This window comes from Crotalus tigris, unplaced genomic scaffold (assembly GCF_016545835.1).
Source record: "Crotalus tigris isolate CLP2741 ecotype Arizona unplaced genomic scaffold, ASM1654583v1 scf7180000017536.10889498, whole genome shotgun sequence".
NCBI lineage: Eukaryota > Metazoa > Chordata > Lepidosauria > Squamata > Viperidae > Crotalus > Crotalus tigris.
Genome location: NW_024096460.1, coordinates 3,872,464 through 3,894,013, shown reverse-complemented (window position 1 = coordinate 3,894,013; position 21,550 = coordinate 3,872,464). Strand labels below are relative to the sequence as shown.

At 37.6% G+C, this 21,550-nt stretch overlaps 1 protein-coding gene across 6 annotated transcripts in view; it reads right to left on the bottom strand.

Annotated features, from left to right (window-relative positions):
- TACC2 (transforming acidic coiled-coil containing protein 2) overlaps positions 1-16,507 on the bottom strand; it is a 192,923-nt gene extending 176,416 nt beyond the window's left edge. For 4 of the 6 annotated variants that reach the window (XM_039336137.1, XM_039336318.1, XM_039336473.1 and 1 more), the window contains exon 1: positions 16,358-16,505. The gene's annotated coding sequence lies outside the window, so the exon portion shown is untranslated. Of the gene's footprint in view, positions 1-16,357 lie in introns of all 6 variants that reach the window. The other 2 variants (XM_039336549.1, XM_039336620.1) reach the window with 1 other exon arrangement.
- Positions 16,508-21,550: the final 5,043 nt, after the last annotated feature.

Genomic DNA, 21,550 nt, shown 5'->3' with positions numbered 1-21,550 from the left:
CTAGAAAAAGTACAGAGAAGAGCAACAAAGATGATTAGAGGTCTGGAGGTTAAAACATATAAGGAATGGTTGCTGGAATTGGGTATGTCTAGTTTAATGAAGAGAAGGACAAGGGGGGACATGATAGCAGTATTCCAATATCCCAGGGGCTGCCACAAAGAAGAGGGAGTCAAGCTATTCTCCAAAGTGCATGAAGGCAGGACAAGAAGCAACAGCTATTTGTCTGAAATGGTATAGGGTTTCCTGCCTGAGCAGGGGGGTTGGACTAGATGACCTCCAAAGTCCCTTCCAACTTTGTTATTGTTATTGTTATTATATATCAGTGCAAAATATTAAAACTAAGAATGCAAAAAAGTGAAAATTAACATATGCATTTATTTGAGCAATAACTGAAAGAACAATGATTTACAACTGATAGGCAATGGAAGAGAGATTCAGACCTATGTCTGCTCCAGAATATTTGGAAGTAATACATTAATGGCCAGCTTAAGATGAGAAAAAGCTGACACTCTTACCTGATGCAGCTAGAATGAAAATTGTTATGATAAATTTTTTTCCTTGTCATCTTGTTCCAGAATACATAAGGTAGCACTTGTGGCCTATGCTGCTTTGCCCAATGATAAAAAGAAACAAATGTCTAGAAACAGAAGACATCGTCATGGTTACCTTCCCTGATCACATATGTGATTCAGATGCCACAAATTGCTTAATAATAGGGTTGACCCTGGATGAACTTTAGCACCTTCAATTTTATGAGAACTGCTTATCCATTACTAATTCCCACATAGCTAAGAATTACTTCTAAAGAAGCTAGCCTGTATAGACCTGTTTAGACTAGACTAGACTAGACTAGACTAAACTAGAACAGAACAGAACAGAACAGAATAGAATTGGAAGGGATCTTGGAGGTCTTCTAGTCCAACCTCATGCTCAGGCAGGAGAATCTGTACCATTTCAGACAAGTGACTGTCCTGTCTCTTCTTAAAAAATCTCCAGTGATGGAGTGCCCACAATGTTTAGGAAAACAAGGTGATAGATTTCTGGTTGGCATTACTTCACAACTCATGCAGATCACTATTTTTAAAATTCCTTATGAAAAAAACAAGTATTCCTTATTCCTTTCAGACCACATAATTTTGCTTTTTTTCCTATAGGAATTTGTTTTGCATTGCTTTGTTTTTCTTCCTATGACAAGAGTGGGAATTGTAGTTCTCTGATTCAGGTTTTTTCCCCCTACTATGCCAAGGGCATGAGCTTATGGTTCTCCAGATACAGTTTAATTGGAGCTGTCTGCATTCCAAACAGCATGGCAAATAGTGAGAACATATCTACAATATATTCTGGCTCCAGAACAATACTTAAAGTATGATTCTTCACTTACTACTTACAGTAATTATAGCTTTCTTTCACACTACTGGTCTCACCAGTTCCTATCTGCCTCATCATTGTGCTAAAGGAGTAAACTAATCTTTAGCAATCAACGTCCAGAAATTTGGGATGTATAATTTCCAACCATTCTAACCACAAATTGGCCGTTGGCTAGAGGTGATGGAAATTATAATTTAATAATTTGTTTATTTCACTGATTTGGGAAAGATTAGATGAAGGCTGTCAAACCAGAGTTGCAAAAATCTGTATGGCCACTAGACCAGGGGTCCCTAACCTATGGGCTGCAGCACGGGACCGGGTCACAGGCTGTTGGCCCATGGGATGCAGAAATGACTAGCCGGTACACGCATGTGTGAGTGTGCATCCCCCCACATGCGCTAGCACCTGCGGCTCTGTTCACCCATGGACGTGGGCACAAACGGGGATGCTAGTGAGGGGCAAATGTCTGCAGCCCATTTGTGCATGTGTGAACAGGCCACTAGCTGTCGCGGGGCTGCATGGCCCTTTGCGCATGCACACGGTACCAGTGCATGCTACATGCGCAAATGGGGCGGCTAATACCATGCCAGTGTGCATGGCCCTGTGCGCGCACATGCATCAATTATGAAGCTGCTCTTCTTCCCTCTGGTTGCAAGCCTGGAAAGGTTGGAGACTTCTGCAGTAGATTATGAAATATGATATATTTATATAGAATCAATGGGCATTGCTTGAAATAATATGCAAGCATGACCATTCAAATTTATGGGAAAGAAGTTGCTTTTTCTCCTCCAAGTGAGAATTTTTCAGAGAAATGTTCAAAGGTAGTCTACATTTTACTCCCCGGTAGCATATATAATTTTTTTTCATTGCATATTTATCTTCTCAATAGGCTACAACTTCCCTGGCTTCCCAGATGTCAATTATATTCTGAGAAAAAGTCATGGAAGAAAACTTTTCATTGAAAGGGCTATTCTACTCAGGCAGAAAGAGCAGCCAGAAAGGCTAAAGACTAGAGCAGAGGTCCCCAACCTTTTGAGCACCAGGGACTGGTTACACGGAGAGAGATTTTTCTGTGGCCCGAAGGGGGTGTAGTTTTGTGTGCTGCTTACATCCTGTGGATGGGGCTTTGTTTGTGCGGACTGGTTGTCGGCATGCCGCAGACCGGTACCAGTCCACGGACTTGGGGTTAGGGATCCCTGGACTAGAGGTATCCAACCTTGACAACTTTAAGATTTGTGGACTTCAATTCCCAGGATTCCCCAGCCACCATGGCTGACTAGGGAATTTTGGGAGTTAAAGTCCACAATCTTGAAGTTACCAAGGTTGGACACCCCTGCTATAGACTGAGGGTGGGGGTATGTATTGGAAAACCTTATTACAATCAAATAAGTTCAAGACAGCCACCAAAAGAAAGTTGAAAACATCCTAAGGCTGAGAAAGAAAAACAGAAGCTTCTTTTGCAGAGACAAAATCAGAAGGAATTTAGTCACACTTTTTCCAACTAACCAATATTATGAAAAAAATCATAAGCTCTTGTGAGCTTTTGTGCCTTTTCATAAAATTGGCTAGTTGGAAAAGGCACTATCCAGCTCCTTCTGATTTTTATCACCATGGTCTAAAACAGCTGTCCTCCTTCAGTTTCCTGGGAAAGACATGCTCAGGAAATGAGATGACAGACTTGGCAACATATGAACGGAGGGCCAAATCACAAGAGGATTCTTCTCAGATAAGTTGCTTTCTGACAAATATGCAGATGATGGTCCCCTCCTCCATAGCTAATTCATTCAGATGATTTCCTAGATACATGAACCTGTTCCTGGAAAGCTTAATCAGAGGTAATCATGACTGCTGGTGGATGGAGCTTCATAATTTACAGACAGTGGGTTTTGGTTTCCCACAAAGGTCAGTTTTCCAAAATGCAGTTACCCTTGGGAGTGTGGTAAAGAGACAGGAATCTTCAGAAGGAAAAAAAAAAGAAAAGAAAATGGTAGGCATTTAGTACTTAGGAGTTTTTCATGGTTATTGTGGTGTACCTCCCATAAATAATTTAGATCACATCATTTAGAAAGAACAAGAAGTCTTTTAATAAAGTAAGGTGCCTTATGGTCTGTGATTTATTGCTTTAGCGTCATTTGCTAAACAACATTATCACACTTTCTAATTGGATCATGAGGGTTATTTAAAAGAAAAAAGCAGGCCATGGACAAAGCCAGCTTCTGTTGTCCCAGAGGGCACAAACCTTCAGTGCTTCAAACACAAAATCTAATCTGCTACTCTAGTGACAAAAATAATCTGGATCACATTTCCTATGCCAAACCAGCTCTAGTTCTACTAATAGCTGATATTACTATCTTTCAGTCATAAAACCAAGTTGCTAAAAGGATCAGGCCATATCTGTTTTCAAAAGCTAAACACATTTAAGGTTGGTACTTATTGACTCCCACATGTGTGATTTCAGTACACATAAACATTTTAGAGGATGTGGGAAATGTAGAAAGGAACCAAACAAATTACATTATTTAAGGGACATGTATTGTAAATCAGGGGTGTCCAACCTTGGCAACTTTAAGACTTGTGGACTTTAACTCCCAGAATTCCCCAGATTGGCTGGAGTTGAAGTCCACAAGTCTTAAAGTTGCCAAGGTTAGACACCCCTGTTGTAAATCTTACTAGTAAAGAATTTTTTAGTTATTTGTGAACATGTGTTGTAAATCTTACTAGTAAAGAATTTTTTAGTTATTTGTGAACATGAAGCAGGACTGAGCAGATTTTGGGTTTATAGGATCTATTCTGATTTTTATAGCATCCTGGGATCCACAAAGTCGACTTAGCTACTAAAAGCAGCTGTGATTTAGTCTTAGATTTAAGGACCAGGCTGCCCCTGAATTCAAGTTTAACTTAAGAATTTATTGCCAGTATAGAATTGAATTCAGCCTGGTCACATAAAAAATCAGTCCCTTTCCTTATGCCCAGCTTTCAATGTACTAATTTAAAAGGGATGGGGCAAAATGTTTGTTACAATTATTGCCATTACTGGGTATGTAAACCTTTTCTATTACAGATTATCTTCTTAGATCAGACATATACCTATAGAAATGTTCTCTATATTCATCACCTGCATTGGAAAATTTATATGGAGGAATTTGCTCTGTCATGGATACATCATCATACAGAGAAAAAATATATTCAGCGATGTCTGCTCAAAACTGTTTCATATAGTGTTGCACTAAGTTTATTTTGGGTGTTGAGCTTTGGCTTTTACTTATTGTGTAAACCTAGAAAATGTTTTTATTAACCTTCATGTATGGCTTAGTCCAATGAGTAAAAGCAGCCAACAGTGGCTTGTTCAAAAAGGATGGTTAACATAAACTATGGCTAAACATAATGTGTGCTCTCAGCCACTGTAATCGGCAAGTCTCGCTTTTCCTACAACAGCTGACTTTAGTTCAGAATGATACTAGAGAATAGATTTTTGTTGTTATTATTCCTGTCCTCTTTTGCTAAACTTGTCCCAATCTGTTTACCACATTGTTATCACATGCTCATCTCTAAGCTAAAGTGGCTGGTTTCATGACAATTATTCTAATGCTAAGCCAGGGTAACAATAATATAAACATTTTGCAAGTATTTTTCTTCCAACTTTCTGAAATTTTGACAATAATTGTGGCATTTCCTGTTTGTATATAGTATCTGGATTGTCCACAAAAGCCTCTCTTCAGTAATGCACTTTTCTTCTGTGGAGGCATTGTTCTTAAAAATACAGAAACTCTATCTTCAGACTTTAATAGTTTAATCAGGAGAGGAGCCAAAATAGGCCAGACTCATTGGCTCCAATCCTAAAATTATCTATACCCATGAAATCCCTATTTTAAAATAATATTCCAAGTCTCCAACTTTGCAGAACTGAACCTGATCTATATATAAGATTAGAGCAATGCTTGGGTCTTCGGTGTTGACGTGGCAATTTGAGAGGATCAAATGCATGCATTTAATTTACATCTCAAATCTCATGATTGCTGACATTTAATTTTCTCTTCCCCACACCAAGTCTTCAATATTACATCTGCTATGGCATAGAAGGCTTTGTGGCATCATAATCTAGATCAGGGGTAGTCAACCTTGGCTCTTTTATGACTCGTGGACTTCAACTCCCAGAATTCCTGAGCCAGCACAACTGGCTCAGGAATTCTGGGAGTTGAAGTCCACGAGTCATAAAAGAGCCAAGGTTGACTACCCCTGATCTAGATTATTATAAATCATGGGTGGACAACCTGTGGGTCTCACTGTGCCTGTTTGACCAACTATGGATGCTGCCTTCACACCAGTGATCTCAAGTTGAGAAATTATCCCAGTGGTGGTACATTCTTCCAGACAGTTCTTCTACTAGAAACTTGGTGTTTTGTAAAGTGTCTGGGAATTCTTACAATCAACAATCCAGCAGGAATAATAGCAGGAAGGGAAAAGCCATTTATATTTCTTGTGTCTCTTAGTAATCCTGGTCAATACTGTAGGATTTCAGCAGTTTGTCAGCAGAAGTAAACAGCTGATAAAATCATTTTGTGATGCCAGGGATCTCCAGTTGGGTCATTGAAAGGAATGAAGAAATAACAAGGCTTCTGGCTTCTTTTCTTTTTTTCTTTTTTTTTGCTGAGATAACGACTTATTGTTAGAAAGGAAAAAGCTTTCTGGGGAACCAGATTAAAGAGTGTAGAAGCATCAACAGACACATAAATTCCTGTATCTAAAATTGACAATGAATTTGGCCCTCAGACCAGTATTTCGTAATCCTTGTTCTGGAGACTTCTAATTGGCATGGCATACCCAGAACTTGATATACTATATCAGGTTCTATATATAGTTTTCTGAAAAGCCTAAAGTAACTTTGGGAAGTTGTGGATTTATTTACATTCCCAGAAACGTTACACATTGTTGTGTGGTCAAAATGCTACCTCTGGGCTGCCATAACTATTCCTTGAATAAGAACTCTGTAAAGCAGTTTGGGCAAGTGTTAAAATTGACCAGTGTTGAAAATAAAACACTCCATAGACTTTCTTTTAACAAATAAATGACTTTTTCCCTATGTCTGCTCTAAAAAAGTGAGGCAATTGTTGAAGACAGATTTTATAAATTTTCTGTTGAATGGTCAGTTTTGGCTCAGGACATCTGGGACCAGTACAACCAGCATATATAATACTCCAGATTTGTGAGTAACTGTAATATTCTCACGTAGAAAGTAGTTCAGTATAGTTATCAGCTAATAGTTTGTATGTTTCACAGGCAGGTTTCCTTAAAATACATTTTCCCTTCAATATTTGCTTTGGCCAAGTAATAACTCAAACCATCTGCAGGAATTACTTCAGTTCCATTGATATTTACCCAGCTCCAATTTTTCGCCAATAAGCACTTCAAGCTACAAAAATGTAAGTGGTGTAATGCACACAAGAAACAGCTACTATACAGCAAGTAATTTTGCCATTCACCTCAACTCATATATTTTCTCAGAAGCTGGTCCTATAATTAGCTGTTTTATTCAGTAATAAAAGAAACCAAATTGTAAGATGGTAACTAGTTAAGGGAGAATATGTTTTCAATCAGAAGGGTACATGTTTTCTGGGCTAAAGACCACACATGGCTCTTGAGTGACAAGCCAACTCCCACATCCCAAAAAGACAACAGTGGGGCCAGGACAAAATTATTTTCATTTAGTTGACATTTATACTTCAGTAAAATTATATAGCTTGTCCGTTTGAATCATGAATTTTAAATATGTTGTCTTTTTTTCTGCCAAGTTAAAAATTATAACGTTGAGTTTTCTGAGTTTGTCCTAATTTCAGGGAGATGTATGAATGAAAACTTTATCACAGCCATACCCTAGCTCTTTTTTTTTCAAACAATTTTTATTGATTTTTTTCCCTTTTTACACCAGAATGCTTAAGAAACAACGTGGAGATAGGGTAATCAGTTAGGTACAATAACATCATACATATATAGCTCAAATATTGCTCCTTAAAATTTCCCTCTCTAACAATTAGAATAGTATAGTCAAACTAATACATCTCTATAAAGCCGTTGCAACCCATAAATGTAATCTTAAATTCCATATTTATATCTTATTCTAGCTTGCTTTCTTTCCAAACGGGTTTCCATAGTAAGGCCTCTAAGTCCACAAATAAAACTCCCTCCATTGCTTGCCATAACGCATAAGTCAGGGGAGAATCTCCCATTGTCCATTTTAATAAGCTAGTGAAAAAGTTGTAGCGATTCTCAATAGCTCGTGGTTGAACTTCCATTTTCATCTTTTTTGAAGTTCCGTCTAGTTTAATTACAGTCATTTTTGAATCATCCAATCATCTAGATAAAACTGATTCATTAATACATTCCTACATAAGAATTCAATTAATCAATAGAAATTATCAGCAATCTTTCATCAATGTAAATCAAACCCTGTTTTTAGGTTTATTAATTTCCAAATACCATATCTAACTTAGCCTTAAACAAAAATATTATTTACAATTTGGGTGTCCATAATTTCTCTTATTTAAGCATATTATTTCCATAACTACATTCTTACATTTTTTAACTATGTTCTATTTCTTATTCAGTAATTCTTCATTTATTAATTTCATCTCTTCCATCATTACAATCTTTTTATCATTATAGCTCCACAAATTAGTTGTCATGTCTAATAATAAAAAAGCATAGGAAAAATAGAAAAAAATTAATAGAAAGAAACAAAAAGAAACCAAGAGAAAGAAAGAGAAAAGAAGGAAGATCTATTATTCCCAAAAATATATTCTTACTATATTTCAATATTAAATTCTAAATCTTATACTAAAAACACCTTTTAAAAATCCAAATCCAAATCAATCCACATCTCTATAAAGCCGTTGCAACCCATAAATGTAATCTCAAATTCCATATTTATATCTTATTCTAGCTTTCTTTCTGTTCCAAATGGGTTTCCATAGTAAGACCTCTAAGTCTGCAAATAAACTCCCTCCATTTCTTGCCATAACACATAAGTCAGGGGAGAATCTCCCATTGTCCATTTTAATAGGCTAGTGAAAAAGTTGTAGCGATTCTCAATAGCTTGTGGTTGAACTTCCATTTTCATCTTTTTTGAAGTTGCATCTAGTTTAATTACAGTCATTTTTGAATCATCTAAAGTCTCAATAGATTGTTTATAAAATAATGTAGAGTCTTCTTTAATATTATTTTGCTCCCCTCCTATTGGTTTTTTATCTGTCAAGTAATCAGTTGGAGTCTGGAGATTAGCCTGCCTTTCTGGGGTTACATCCTTAGTTTCCGTGCTAAAGTCATTTGTTCATTAGCATCAAAAGTTTTTTCCAGTGTAGGTTGGTAGTTCTGATGTAAGTTTAATTCCTCCATCTCAGTAAATTGTGGATACGGTTGAAGATGGATCTCTTGAGTATATACCCCTTCTGCTGTTTCTTGGCTTGCAAAGTGCTCACTTACACCTTGCGCTTTAATTTGTCGTTGAAAAATAATCTCTTTTGTATAGGCAATTATTTGTTCAGTATTTTCAAGATTTTTGTCCAATATATACTTGTAATTGAAATCTGGACAGAGTTCCTTCATTTCAATAATATATAAAGCCATTATTCTTTTGGTGGAGGCTGTATCTGATAACAATGAGTCAATATCTGCTTCCACCCAACTATACAGCTTCTTTATCTTTCCCTTTTAAGATAATTTGAAAGTCAAAGTCAGACTCAGAGTCCAAAGAAAGGGAATAAGAATTGCAATAAATAATTTCACCACAAGATGTCCCCAGAGGGTTAACCAGTTGTTCAGTCTTTCCAGACCCCCAGTAAAAATAATTTCTTTCCTCTTTTCCCTTTTTCTCCTTCTTTTCTTTAGTTATAAAAATAGTAGAAAATAAAAACAAATCCTCCAAATTGCTAGCATATTAAGTTTCTGTAACAAGGATTTTAGGACTCCCAAATATTCAAAAATAAAATCAACCATTGAAAAAGTTAAAATTAATTTTTCTTTTGTTCCAAGGCTTTTCTTCCCCCCATCAACAAAGCCACTTTAAAAGGATAGGGAAAGGCTTCCAAAGGCTTTTCACAGGAATAAATAGGAAAGGGAGAGGCAAGGAAAGGTCTCACCGAATCTTCCACGATGGTTCTATTTCACTTAGATGTTCTTGTGGCTTACGGCTCGTGCAGCTAACTGATCAGCCATTTTACTGGTGGATCTTTACTCCGTCGGCCCAAAGGAGCTCGCTTGGACAGCAGAGGGTGCTGCCTCACCTCTGCAGTCAAACAGGCAGCCTCCTCAACAGTGGTCGCCCCTCCAGGGTGACTTTCGACCCAATCAAGTGTCTATCGGCGGGGGAAACTCTGCCGGCAAAGAGATGAGTCTCTTTGCATGACCGCAGCACTGTGACCCAGAACCAGCTGCCATAGCCTAGCTCTTAAACCAACCAACAAGTGCTAAAGGGTTAGACATTATGTCCATTCTGCTGTGGTTTAAAAGAGCTGTGAAGACCAGGCTCTTCACCCAGGCTTTTGGTAAAGAAAAGGGAGACCAATGTTTCTCTCCATTGCATACCATCCAGTAATCAAATGTAAGAAAAAATAAATAAAAAGCCTTTCCTACCTACTGCAGCCACACCTAATTTTGCACATCCAGTAAAGAACTGGATCTAGTATCATTTTAATCCAATGCTTGTACAGATCTGCTCTGTTGTTGAAAGATGAATTGATTCACTAATGGCAATAAAATGTGAAAATGTATAGGGTCCCCCCTCCCCCCATGTTTTTTATGCAGCAACTTGTTCAAAATAATTGTAAGAATAACTGAACATATGCAGTTCTCATCTAGGTTTCCAAATTCCTGAAGTGGAACGTTAAATCTTGCTGAAACTAATATCTTACCTTCCATTTTATTTGTCCTTGATCAAAACTCAGAATCAGGAAAAGCACTTGTCAAGTCCCAACTTGTATATCATGAGAAATCTAATTAATCAAAGAATGTGTTTACTTTAGATCTGCTAAGCAGTGTTCCTGATGCCTAAGATATTTCTTTTAAAGCTAATTCAGTGTGCAGATTCCAGAATGAAATAAAGAGTTTTTCTATAGATTTCATTACTTCATCCTAAACTATAATCAGCGGGCATGTTTCTGTTGCTTTACAACAATATCGTAAGAAGAGGGGAAAAAATACAAACATGAACAGGGAAATGCAAAGAAAAGAAGAAAAAAGGAGCATTAACATTTTTTTTGTATTACAAAAAATGGATAGAAGCTCAAAGGCAAATCTATTTGCCAAGACTATGCAGTCATCAGCAACATACTAAATAGTACTTTTGTATGCAGATGTCACTATCTGGATTATGTAGTATAACTTTAAGGGCCTATTAATTGCACATTCAGAATATTCTCATACAGTATTTAATGCTATTCAAAAATGCATTCATACTAGCAACATTCTCCTGCATTTTTTTACTCTATCACAGTGATGGCGAACCTTTTAGAGACCGAGTGCCCAAATTGCAACCCAAAACCCACTTATTTATTGCCAGGGGCCAGGTGGGCGTGGCCCACTGGTTGGGCGTGGCTGTGGTGGCATGGCAGACTGGTGGGTGTGGCCAAGGTGGGCATGGTCACCTCGATGTTGCTCATGGGGAGGGATGCCTGTGGGAGCCGGGCAGGGTTAGGGGAAATCCAGGGGGTCTCTGGCAGGTGGAGCGATGGGCAGGAGGCTCATCCTGCGGGGTGAGGTGAGGCAAGGTGAGACAGGGCGGGGGTGCCATTGTCACAGGGCAAAGTGAGGCAGGGCCCGGGGCGGCTGCTGCCTGACACTATCAGCCCCTGCACACAGAGGCCAGCAAGCACATGGGGGCCGACAGTGTCCATCAGCAGCCACAGCCTGCTGGCCCCTTCACTGGCACTATCTGGGGCTCTGCAGCCCACCGCCAGCAGTTCAGAAAAGCCGCCTCTGTGCTGGACAGTCATCCAACAGCTGAGGAGGCAATGCAGTGGGTTTTGCCTGAGAAAAGGAGAGCATGCGAGGCCAGGAGGGATGGGATGGGGGGAAGGAAACCAGCCATGCTGGGATACATCCAGCCACGTGGGACCTTAGCGAGCTAGCGGGCAGCTGGTTGAAGAGGCATGATTGCCATCTCTGAGGCATGGTGCACATGCCCACAGAGAGGGCTTTGAGTGCTGCCTCTGGCACATGTGCCATAGGTTCGCCACCACTGCTCTATCAGTTCTTGTTCTCTAATTGTATGCAGGAATGACCAGGGGTGGGGTGGGGGAAGAAAGAGAAAGACTGCCTAGAGGACTATTGGATAAGAAAGGGCATAGCCTACAGCTACATAATGACAGAGAAAGAGACTCAGAAAGGAACCTCCTTTACTTCTCAGGCTGTAAAAGAGATGGTGGAAGATTTGTACTATCAGATTTGCAAGATTCTGTTAATGTAGCCTTATAATAAAGTATAATTAACTCATCTGGTTGTGCTTCCTGTCTGGTCTGCCTGACTGCCATGTTCAGTATAATCTAGATATGTTTTCAAAGCTGATTTCAGAAGAGAAGCAATTTTACAATAAATGATCTTCTCTAAAATAGTATACGGCAAGTTTTTTCTGCAGTTTTACCAGATTTACTCCTTTACTAGGAGTAATGAAGTCTGGTTAATTTAAAATCAGTTGGAATATTAAAAGATAGAGAAAATTTATCAAATGTTTTGTTAGCACATTGGTTTAAGTATATTACACTGTATACTGGCACAGGACAATTTGGAAATTGTCTATTTCCCAATCCCTTATACAGAATTAAATTTGAAAAATGTAACTGGGTCAGTTTGTTTTTCTTCCAAAAATTTTAAGATAATTCTGGATATAAGAACTGCTTTTTTAAAAAGAATCTAGTTAATTCATTGCAGCTTCTATTACTGTTCTGGAATATTTCTGGGATATTCACAATAAAGATTATTTTTAGCTCTTTTTTTCTTCCTATCTTTAGTGCATGCTGTTTTTTGTAAAAGCAGTAATTAAGATATGAACTTAATTTATACAGTATACTGGATATACAGTAGTGGCCAAAATTGTCGAAACCTTTTGGAAAAAGTGTACAGTAGAAATGCCACCTTTGGTTATGTTTCCACCAATTTTTCTTCTAATTTCTATATAACTGTAGCCTTGTTCACTTAATAATACTATTTTACATCGCTTTCTGGACACCCAGTCAACTCTTTGCACCATTACTTTAATTTTATTCCGTTTTACAAGCTCACTAAATGAAAGAACACAACAAAAACCCAACCAATTTGATAGCGATCACATAACACACTGACAAATGTCCTCCTCTCAGCTTCAATACACGACATCAATAGCTGAATCCTACTGTGCTCTGATTGGCTCATTGCCAAAACAAGATGACACCTGATTGGCTCTCTAAACACTCATGCTCATTGGCTACAATCAGATGAAGGAAAGCTACCTGATATCAGCCTAAGCAAGTTGTGCTTCCTTTTTCTGGTTATTTGGCTATAACTTTTCATAGAATACAATACAGACAATTGAACAAACTTTGTTGCATTACATTCTTGATTAAATTATCTTTCCATTGATATATAATTTTATGGTACTACTCCAAAAAAAGTGGTGTTACTAGCCATCAAACCTCAAAAATACACTTTTCCCAAAAGGTTTCCACAATTTTGGCCACTACTGTACTATAAAATAAATAAAAATATACTCTGTTCAAATACTGGAATACAGTATTTGTATTTCCAGTATTTGAGGGGCTGCCACAAAGAGGAGGGGGTCCACCTGTTCTCCAAAGCACCAGAGGGCAGGACAAGAAACAATGGATGGAAACTAATCAAGGAGAGAAACAACTTGGAATTAAGGAGAAACTTCCTAACAGTGAGAACAATTAACCAGTGGAACAGCCTGCCTCCAGACATTGTGGGTGCTTCATCACTGGAGGTTTGAAAGAAAAGACTAGACAGCCACCTCTCTGAAATGGTATAGGGTCTCCTGCTTGAGTAGGGGGCTGGACTAGAAGACCTCCCCTCTTCTATTCTGATTGAACTCACTTGTAACCTTTTATGCAACTTAAGAAAGAGTTAAAATTTCAGATGCTATTTTAAGTTTCAGTTTACTGAATTCCTTCTCCTAATCCGTAGTGATATAAACAAACATGGAAAATATTCTACAAAGCATCTTTGGATAAAAAAAACAACAACAGATGAGGTTGATGCAGATTTCCCCTCCTTTTACGTAACTTCAGATGAATTGTAGGATTCCTTCTGTTATTTCTCCTATTTCCCTTTGCAGTTCACTAGGTTTAAACTCCTGGGTTTCAAATATTTTTTTTAAAATTCAGTTTCTATGTCTGACATGTTTTTACAATAATCCAGCTATCCAAAGGGAGGTACAATATAAAATGCTAAAATAATAAAAATGAATATCCAGTGATGTTACCAAGATCACTGTAGAACTCAGCAGTTTGCAGGTAGGGTGGGACTGGAAGAGTCCAAGCAGTAATTCCTGTGCTTTCATGAAACACAACTGCTTTCTCTCATTGTGTCTCAGCCTAACCTATTTCATAGATATAGAATGAAATGGTGGGGAAAGAACCATCAGATGTTATTAAGTATGATGTTATGTTAAGCTAGGGTTGTCATATATTCAGGTTTTTGCAGATATGTCACCCTTCTTAATCCTTATGTTTTTGTTCATTTTTTTAATTTTTAATTTTTAGATTTTGCTTTTCTTTTTTCCTCTGTCCTAACAATGGTTGTACAAAATGTCACTCCTGTGGCTTGGGGATTCATCTAGCTAAACAATAAAATTGTTTCAAAAATTATGAGAAAAGTCTAAGTACTTAAAGGGATCTTTTAACACCTGTCAGTTGAATAAACTTCAGTAATAAGTTTTGCGCTTTACCCACACAAAAACCAATAATTATAGAAAGTGTACTGTAGTCATGAAGGTGTACACATAATTTAGTAATGGGTTTTTATTATTTCAAGTTTCAATTTGAAAGGATAGAGATTGCTTCCAATTTGGGTTTATATTCTGCAATCAACTTACCTCATCAAGGTATGTTATGAAGGAGGCAGTTAGTGATTTCATCAACTAAGCATATCATTTTCAGTGTTTTTCAAATATTTTCCTATCTTTTTTCTTACTAGAAATATCTATGAAAAAGAAGTAAAAGAATAGCATAAAACAGGATTTCTCAACCTTGGAAACTTTAAGGTGTGTGGACTTCAACTTCCAGAATTCTTCAACTCCCAGAATTCCACAGCCTGAAATGTTCCACACCTTCAAGTTCCCAAGGCTGAAAAACACTGGTGTAGAATAAGAACTTCTCTATGCAACATGATCCTTGTAACTCATTCTGTGCATTCACACTGGATGAAGATCCTTTACTTTCACATGACTTAGCAGATGCTGATACAGATTTGTAACTCCTTTTGTAAAGTTCACAAAGGGTATCAAGATGCAGGCAAACCACAGCAGAAAAGTATTGTTGCCTTGCTGGAGACTCATTATTTACTATTTACAGATAGTCCTTGACTTATCACCACAATTGAGCCCAAAATTTCTGTTGCTAAGTGAGACATTTGTTAAACAAGTTTTCTCCATTTTATGAGAAATGCAGAATGTAGCAATTTCTTGCTACAGTGGTTAAGTCAGGGGTAAGCAACTTTTGGCTCTTTCATGACTCGTGGACTTCAACTCCCAGAATTCCTGAGTTAGCATGGGTTAAGTGAATCACTGCAGTTGTTAAGTTAGTAATACAGTTGTTAAGCAAATCTGGCTTCCCCATTGACTTTGCTTGTTGGGCTACAAAAGGTGATCACATGACCCTATAACCATCATAAGCATGAGTCAGTTGCCAAGTGTCTGAATTTTGATCAGGTGATCAAAAGGAGGTGCTGCAATGGTCATAAGTGTGAAAAAGTGTCACCTTTTTCAGTGCAGTTGTAACTTTGAACAATCACTAAAGGAACTGTTGTAGGTCGAGAACTATCTGTACTCTAACTCACTGTTTTTCAATCTTATTCTCCCAGAGTTCCCCAGCCAACCATGGTTACTGAGGTTGAGAAATACTGAATCTAAGTTACTATTTACTCTGAGAAGGTGAAAGCTAAACTAGATAGGCCTTTGCCTAAATTAGGATTGCCCTGCTTATATAATCAAGCTGATTAATGCCTTGGAGGAAAGGTAAATATAAATTTGTAACAAATACAAAACAAGGGTAAGTTGAGAAAGACACTAAATATGGTTTGTTCATTTTCTTCCATGCATGATTAAAAAGATTTAAAATGTAGTTTGAATATTCTGTGTTGCATTGATTTGATTTTAATAAACTTCAGAGATGATTTCAATTAATACAGAACACAATAAAATTAACAAGATAATGAGATTTAGATATCGGGATAAAAAGCGTGGAGACTATAGGAATGTGTCAGCATTTTTATTTTTAGAATTACTCAAGGTAAGAAAAAAGAATCATATATGTGTACGACATACTTGGGTGGATGGAAACCAAAAACACCAAGCATAGTACTGGGGTTGGAAATGTTTTCCTATATTTTGCTGTATTGTGTGACACTGAGAACCAATAAATAAACTCCTGAAAGTTAATAAATAAGTTTCTCACAAGTTAAAAAGAATCACTGGTATAATCCTACCCTTTAGAGCAGTTACATTAACATAACTCATGTTAGCATAACATCCTTATTTGGCTTTATGACACATGGGAACATTACTCCATTTATACATGCTTAAAAAAATAAAATATACTTTTTACTTTGATCATCACATGGGCTAGCAAACAAATAGCCTAAGAATGATCGTAAAATGAAAGTTTCAGTAAGAAATACAAAATATAAAACAAAGGCCTTTTTTTGATAACACTGCAAGCTTGAGTTGACAATATACATCAAGCTTTCTGTTGTCAAGGATTTATAAAAGTGTGATTTAGGATGTACTTACCTAGTGTTCCTTCCTTTAAACTAAAAGAGAGTCTTCCTTAAACTAAACAGAAAGAGAGAGCTCATTTTCCTAAGTCCTTCGCTGCCTTTCACTCCTCTGGGTTGGGATCCCTTTCCCCCTGGATCACATGAAAGAGTTCTATTAATGTGAATTGGCTTAGGTTTGAGAACACAGGACTGGATAACACCGAAGGGTGAGGAATCTGACCCGGGAGCTCTAAGCTGCAGTACGTCACTGCTCTACAGGAGCTGCAGGAGCTATCAGCTATTTGATCGGGAAAACATTACAAAGAAAAGGCCTTTATTATGTGCTTCAGAGCTAGCTCAGGTGCTGGTGTGTCCTTTTCTCTCACAGTCTTAATGGATTCCTCTCTCTCTCTCTCTCTCTCTCTCTCTCTCTCTCTCTCTCTCTCTCTCTCTCATTTATACACCCATTTATAGGAATATAAATACCTACATGCTGTATCTCTAACACACACAGAGGTGCAGGGTAAAGATATTAATATTTCTATGGAAACTAATCAAGGAGAGAAGCTATCTAGAAATATGGAGAAATTTTCTGACAGAACAATTAATCAGTGAAACAGCTTGCCTCCAGAAATTGTGTGTGCTCCAACGCTGGAAGTTTTTAAGGAGATTGGACAGCCAGTTGTCTGAAATGTTATAGGGTTTCCTGTTTGGGCAGGAGGTCAGACTAGAAGACCCCCAAAGTCCCTTCCAACTCTGTTATTCTATAAAGGTGTGGGTGTATATCCCATTTTTTCTGCTTAAAAAGAACCTGTCATTCCCTCTTCAAAATTTAAAGTTTACATGCATAATATTGGGTAAACACATGATGCAACCAAAAACTCTTTTCTGGAGAATCATGTATACCAGTCATGAGAGCCAGTGTCGTGCAATGGCTGGATGCTGTCACAGGGTTGGGGAAGGCCAGGTTCAATTCTACCCTCAGCCACAGAAGTTCACTGGGTGATTAATTGGCCAGTTACTCTCTCTCAGCCTAAAAGTGGCATGGTGGCCAGGAGTTGACAGTTTCAATTCTAGGCAGGAACAGATGTTTCTCTATTTGGGTGCGAAGAGAACATATCTGCTGCGAACTCCACATAGGTATCTGGAAGGACATCTAGCCAGTAAATACTCAGCTGCATTCCGTTGCCCCAATTTCACCCTAATACAAGGGATTACAGGATCGTAAAAAGAAAAAAAAAACCCTCTCTCAGTCTATGCTACCTGAGAAGATTGTGGTATGGAGAAATGAAAAGAGATCCATTATCTATCTATCTAATATATATCCATGAGCTTACAGATAAAAGGTACAGTACAAATCTAATAAATAACTATTTCTAAAAGTTGACAGTACGCTGAATGAAACATCCCATTCTTTTCCACAGAAAAGTTAATCCTCAAATGCCATTATTTCATTTTTCTATAAATTGGCCTGATACAATAATAACCTGCATAAAATGATGTCTGACTTGTTCTTGAGACACTCTGGCTGTTCTCCCACTGCATTCTTCTGACACTATCAGAAGGTTATCCTTAGCTTGTTTTTTTTTTTTTTTAATCCACAGTTTTGTAATAGGGATGGCAGTTACAAGTCAAATGCGCTTGGCAAGGCTCCTGTTTATTGAACAGGAATCAGATTGCATGCAAGGGTAGCTGGATAGAGCTGGCCTGTTTTTCTGCAACCAAAGAGCACAGAAAACCATGCACTGTTGCGAGAGGAATGAAAGGAAAGCAAAAACAAATCCTTTCACTCAGCAGGGCTGGTGTCAGAAGCAAGGATTTAATGTCTAAAAAGTAACAAAAAAACAAGCTTTTGGTCCTGATTTGTGGGAAACAATTTCACAGTGGAAAATTAGTATTGTTTGTTTTATTATTCATTCATTTATTAGTTTATTTATTTCACATATTTTTAAACTTCGTATCTGTGAAGAGTTGAGGCTTTTTAAATGAACAGAGTTAAACAAAATGACAAGGAGAAGGATTAGAATATAATTGCTAAAAATACACATGACCTTTCAAACACCTACTTCTCTTGTACTCACAATACTATGCTCGGGTATAAAACTCAGTGCTTACAGTAATAGTATTAAAAATAGTCTAGCTTTTCAGGGAAAATATAGTTATGAAATCATTGTTTCCATAATATTATACATAGTGTAAGTGTAGACCTCTATTGTCTGATCAAATCAGTTTTTTTCTTTCAAATTTTTAAACCTCCTGATCTGTAAACAGAGAGTATTTCTGGATAATGAGAGCAGCTTCTCTTTTAATGCTTCAATATTATTAGCTCCTCTCCAGTCCTGGTGTTCTGACAACTGAATAAACATAACTATAGAATGAGAAAGTGACTGTCTGTAGAGATGGGTAAGCCTCGGGATGCAGGGAAGGCATGTGGCACTGTTAGTGCAGGAAAAACACTATTGCAAATTATTCCTCCAGATACACTGTAGTGTAAAGCATTTAATTGCAACCAAAAATAATCCATCTTCTGGAGGCTCATTATGCACATTTGTATAGAGTAGTTTGCTTGTCTTGTTAGCAATGGTGATTCAGTCTGAAGTAATTAAATCTGAAGAAACTACAGCAAAAAAGGGTTCATAGGCTACACTCAATCCCAAATTTGTCCAGCATAGGTTAGCACAGCCTTTCTCAACCTTTTTGCCCTTGAAGAGCCCTTGAAATAACTTTCAGGTCCCAGAGAATACCTGCGTAGATGTGTCTGTGTGTGGTGCATGTGTGTATATATACAGGAAAGAGAAAGAAACCAGAAATATATAGAAATCTAAAAATAAATATGAAACCTTACGATGCAATTTACTTCTAATTTACGTTTTGCCACATGTACAAGAAAAGCAATGTGGAAGGCTGGCATCTAAGCCACAGCACATAAAAATTCCCACTACTGCAGGTATAGGCAATGTACAGCATTCAAAGTTATTTTTTTAAATTTCTTTTCATTCACAACTTTTTATGGAACCTCTTGCGACTTCTCATTGTACCTAGAATTTCATCCAAGCTTAGCTGAGAAAAGCAGGTCTAGCATATTGTATTATGTCAGTCTGCTTGGTTAGTCTATGATTCAAGGTATTCCCCCCAAATAGAGGATCTAAATAAACTGTAGTTGAGTTAATCATGGATAAAGAGCCTAGCACTGTGTGTTGTAAGTGCAGCCCATTTGAATGAGCAATAGTTCAGTGTGTTGTGCAAACACAGACAATTGTATTCATTCAGTAAAGCATTTCAATTAAACTTTAGTTAGTTTGAAGTGCAAACAAACCCAAGGATCATAAAATCTTGATGATGGTGCTCATAACAAAATTCAGAGACATTAAAATGGCATTATACAAATTCCAATATTAGATACTCACAACATGACATCTGTTTTAAGTACATACTGTAAATCATGTGATTTATATGATGACAATCTCACAAGTATGAAAATCCCTCCCACACCCACTCCTACTAGATGCTCATGGTTCCTGAAAGCACATTAAATCATTTTCCAATATATGAATCATAGAACGGAAACTGCACAGCTCGTTTTTGTTGATGACCTATATTAAGTCTCAGGTTGTGTAGTAGCTGCTTAGAACTGAAATGATTCAGAGTCTCACAGCCTACATTTTAGCAAGATTAATAAAATAAAGAGACTTGGTTCCAAGAATATCAGCAACTTAATTATTTTTAATTTAGAGCCAATATATCCCTGTCATATTTCAAGACTATCCAGAAACTTTATTTGGAGCAAATTACAGTTGCCTATATGTTAATGGCTATCAGCAAGATGACAGCCTTTCGAGAGGATCAGGAAACAGAACTAGAACCACAAGTGCTCCTTATTGGTTCAGGGTAGAATAAATATCCTGTTGAAGTTTCTCCCTGACAAACAAAATCAAGGTTGGGTTATTTTGAGTTTCTTTCTCACGCTTCTTTCTTAGGATTGTGTAATCTTTTCTCCTTATTAAATTGCTCCCTTCCTTCTTCCCAAGGCCATCTCTTTTTTAACATACGGTAGTGTTTCACATCCTCAGTAACTTCAGGATGTGTGGACTACTGGGGAATTCGGGGAGTAGGTCCACATGTCTTGAACTTGCTAACTTTGAGAAACAACATTTCTCACAATATTATCATACACTTTCCTGTAGCATAGGAGCTGCACTGACACCAGTTTGGTTCCAAGTGCAATTTAAAGAGTAGGTAATAATTTATAAAATCCTATAAAGGGTGCTGAGAGAATATATACTCAGAATTTCTTATTTCTTTGTGGAGTGGCAGAGAAGGCACAAAGGGAAATATGTTTTGCCAAAGGTCCTCTCCTGCGGAATTTCTTCCCAGAAATATACTAGCAAAACTAGAGCACAACAATGATGAAAACTGTCTTGAATGTATTTGGGTCAATATAAAAAGGGGGGGGGGATGACATTGCCATAGGTGTATACTATCGGCCACCCAACCAAACAGAGGAAATAGATGAACTTTTTGCTAGTCAGCTAACTAAGGTATGTAGGAAGCACATCACAATAGTAATGGGGGACTTTAACTACCCTGACATCAACTGGGAGACAAACTCTGCACCCAGTGGAAGATCATATAGATCCCTGACAAACCTAGCAGACAACTTTGTCTCCCAAAAAGTAGAGAAGGGAACTAGGGGATTAGCCATATTGGATCTAATCCTCACTAACAGAGATGAAATGATAGAAGGTGTTGAAGCCACAGGAACCTTGTGGGGGGGGGGGGGAGAGTGATCAGGCAATATTGGAATTCAACATTCTGGAAGCACAAGCAATAGAACACAGACAAATTAGAGTCTTGGATTTTAAGAGAGCTAATTTCAATAAACTTAGAGAGAGTTTGGGAATGATTCCATGGATGAGAATCCTCAAGGGGAAAACAACTCAAGAAGCTTGGAAAATTTTGAAAAATGAGATAATAAAAGCCCAGTCTAGCACAATACCAACAAAGAAGAAAAACAATAGCTCTCAAAAAAAACCAGCATGGCTGCATAAAGAACTCTCTGATAAATTGAAAGATAAAAAGGACAAGTATAAAAAGTGGAAAGAGGGGCACATAACTAAAGCAGATTATCAGCAAATAGTCCGAGCCTGCAAAGATGAAGTGAGGAAAGCTAAGGCTCAAAATGAACTAAGGCTTGTGACCAAAGTCAAAAATAACAAAAAAAGCTTCT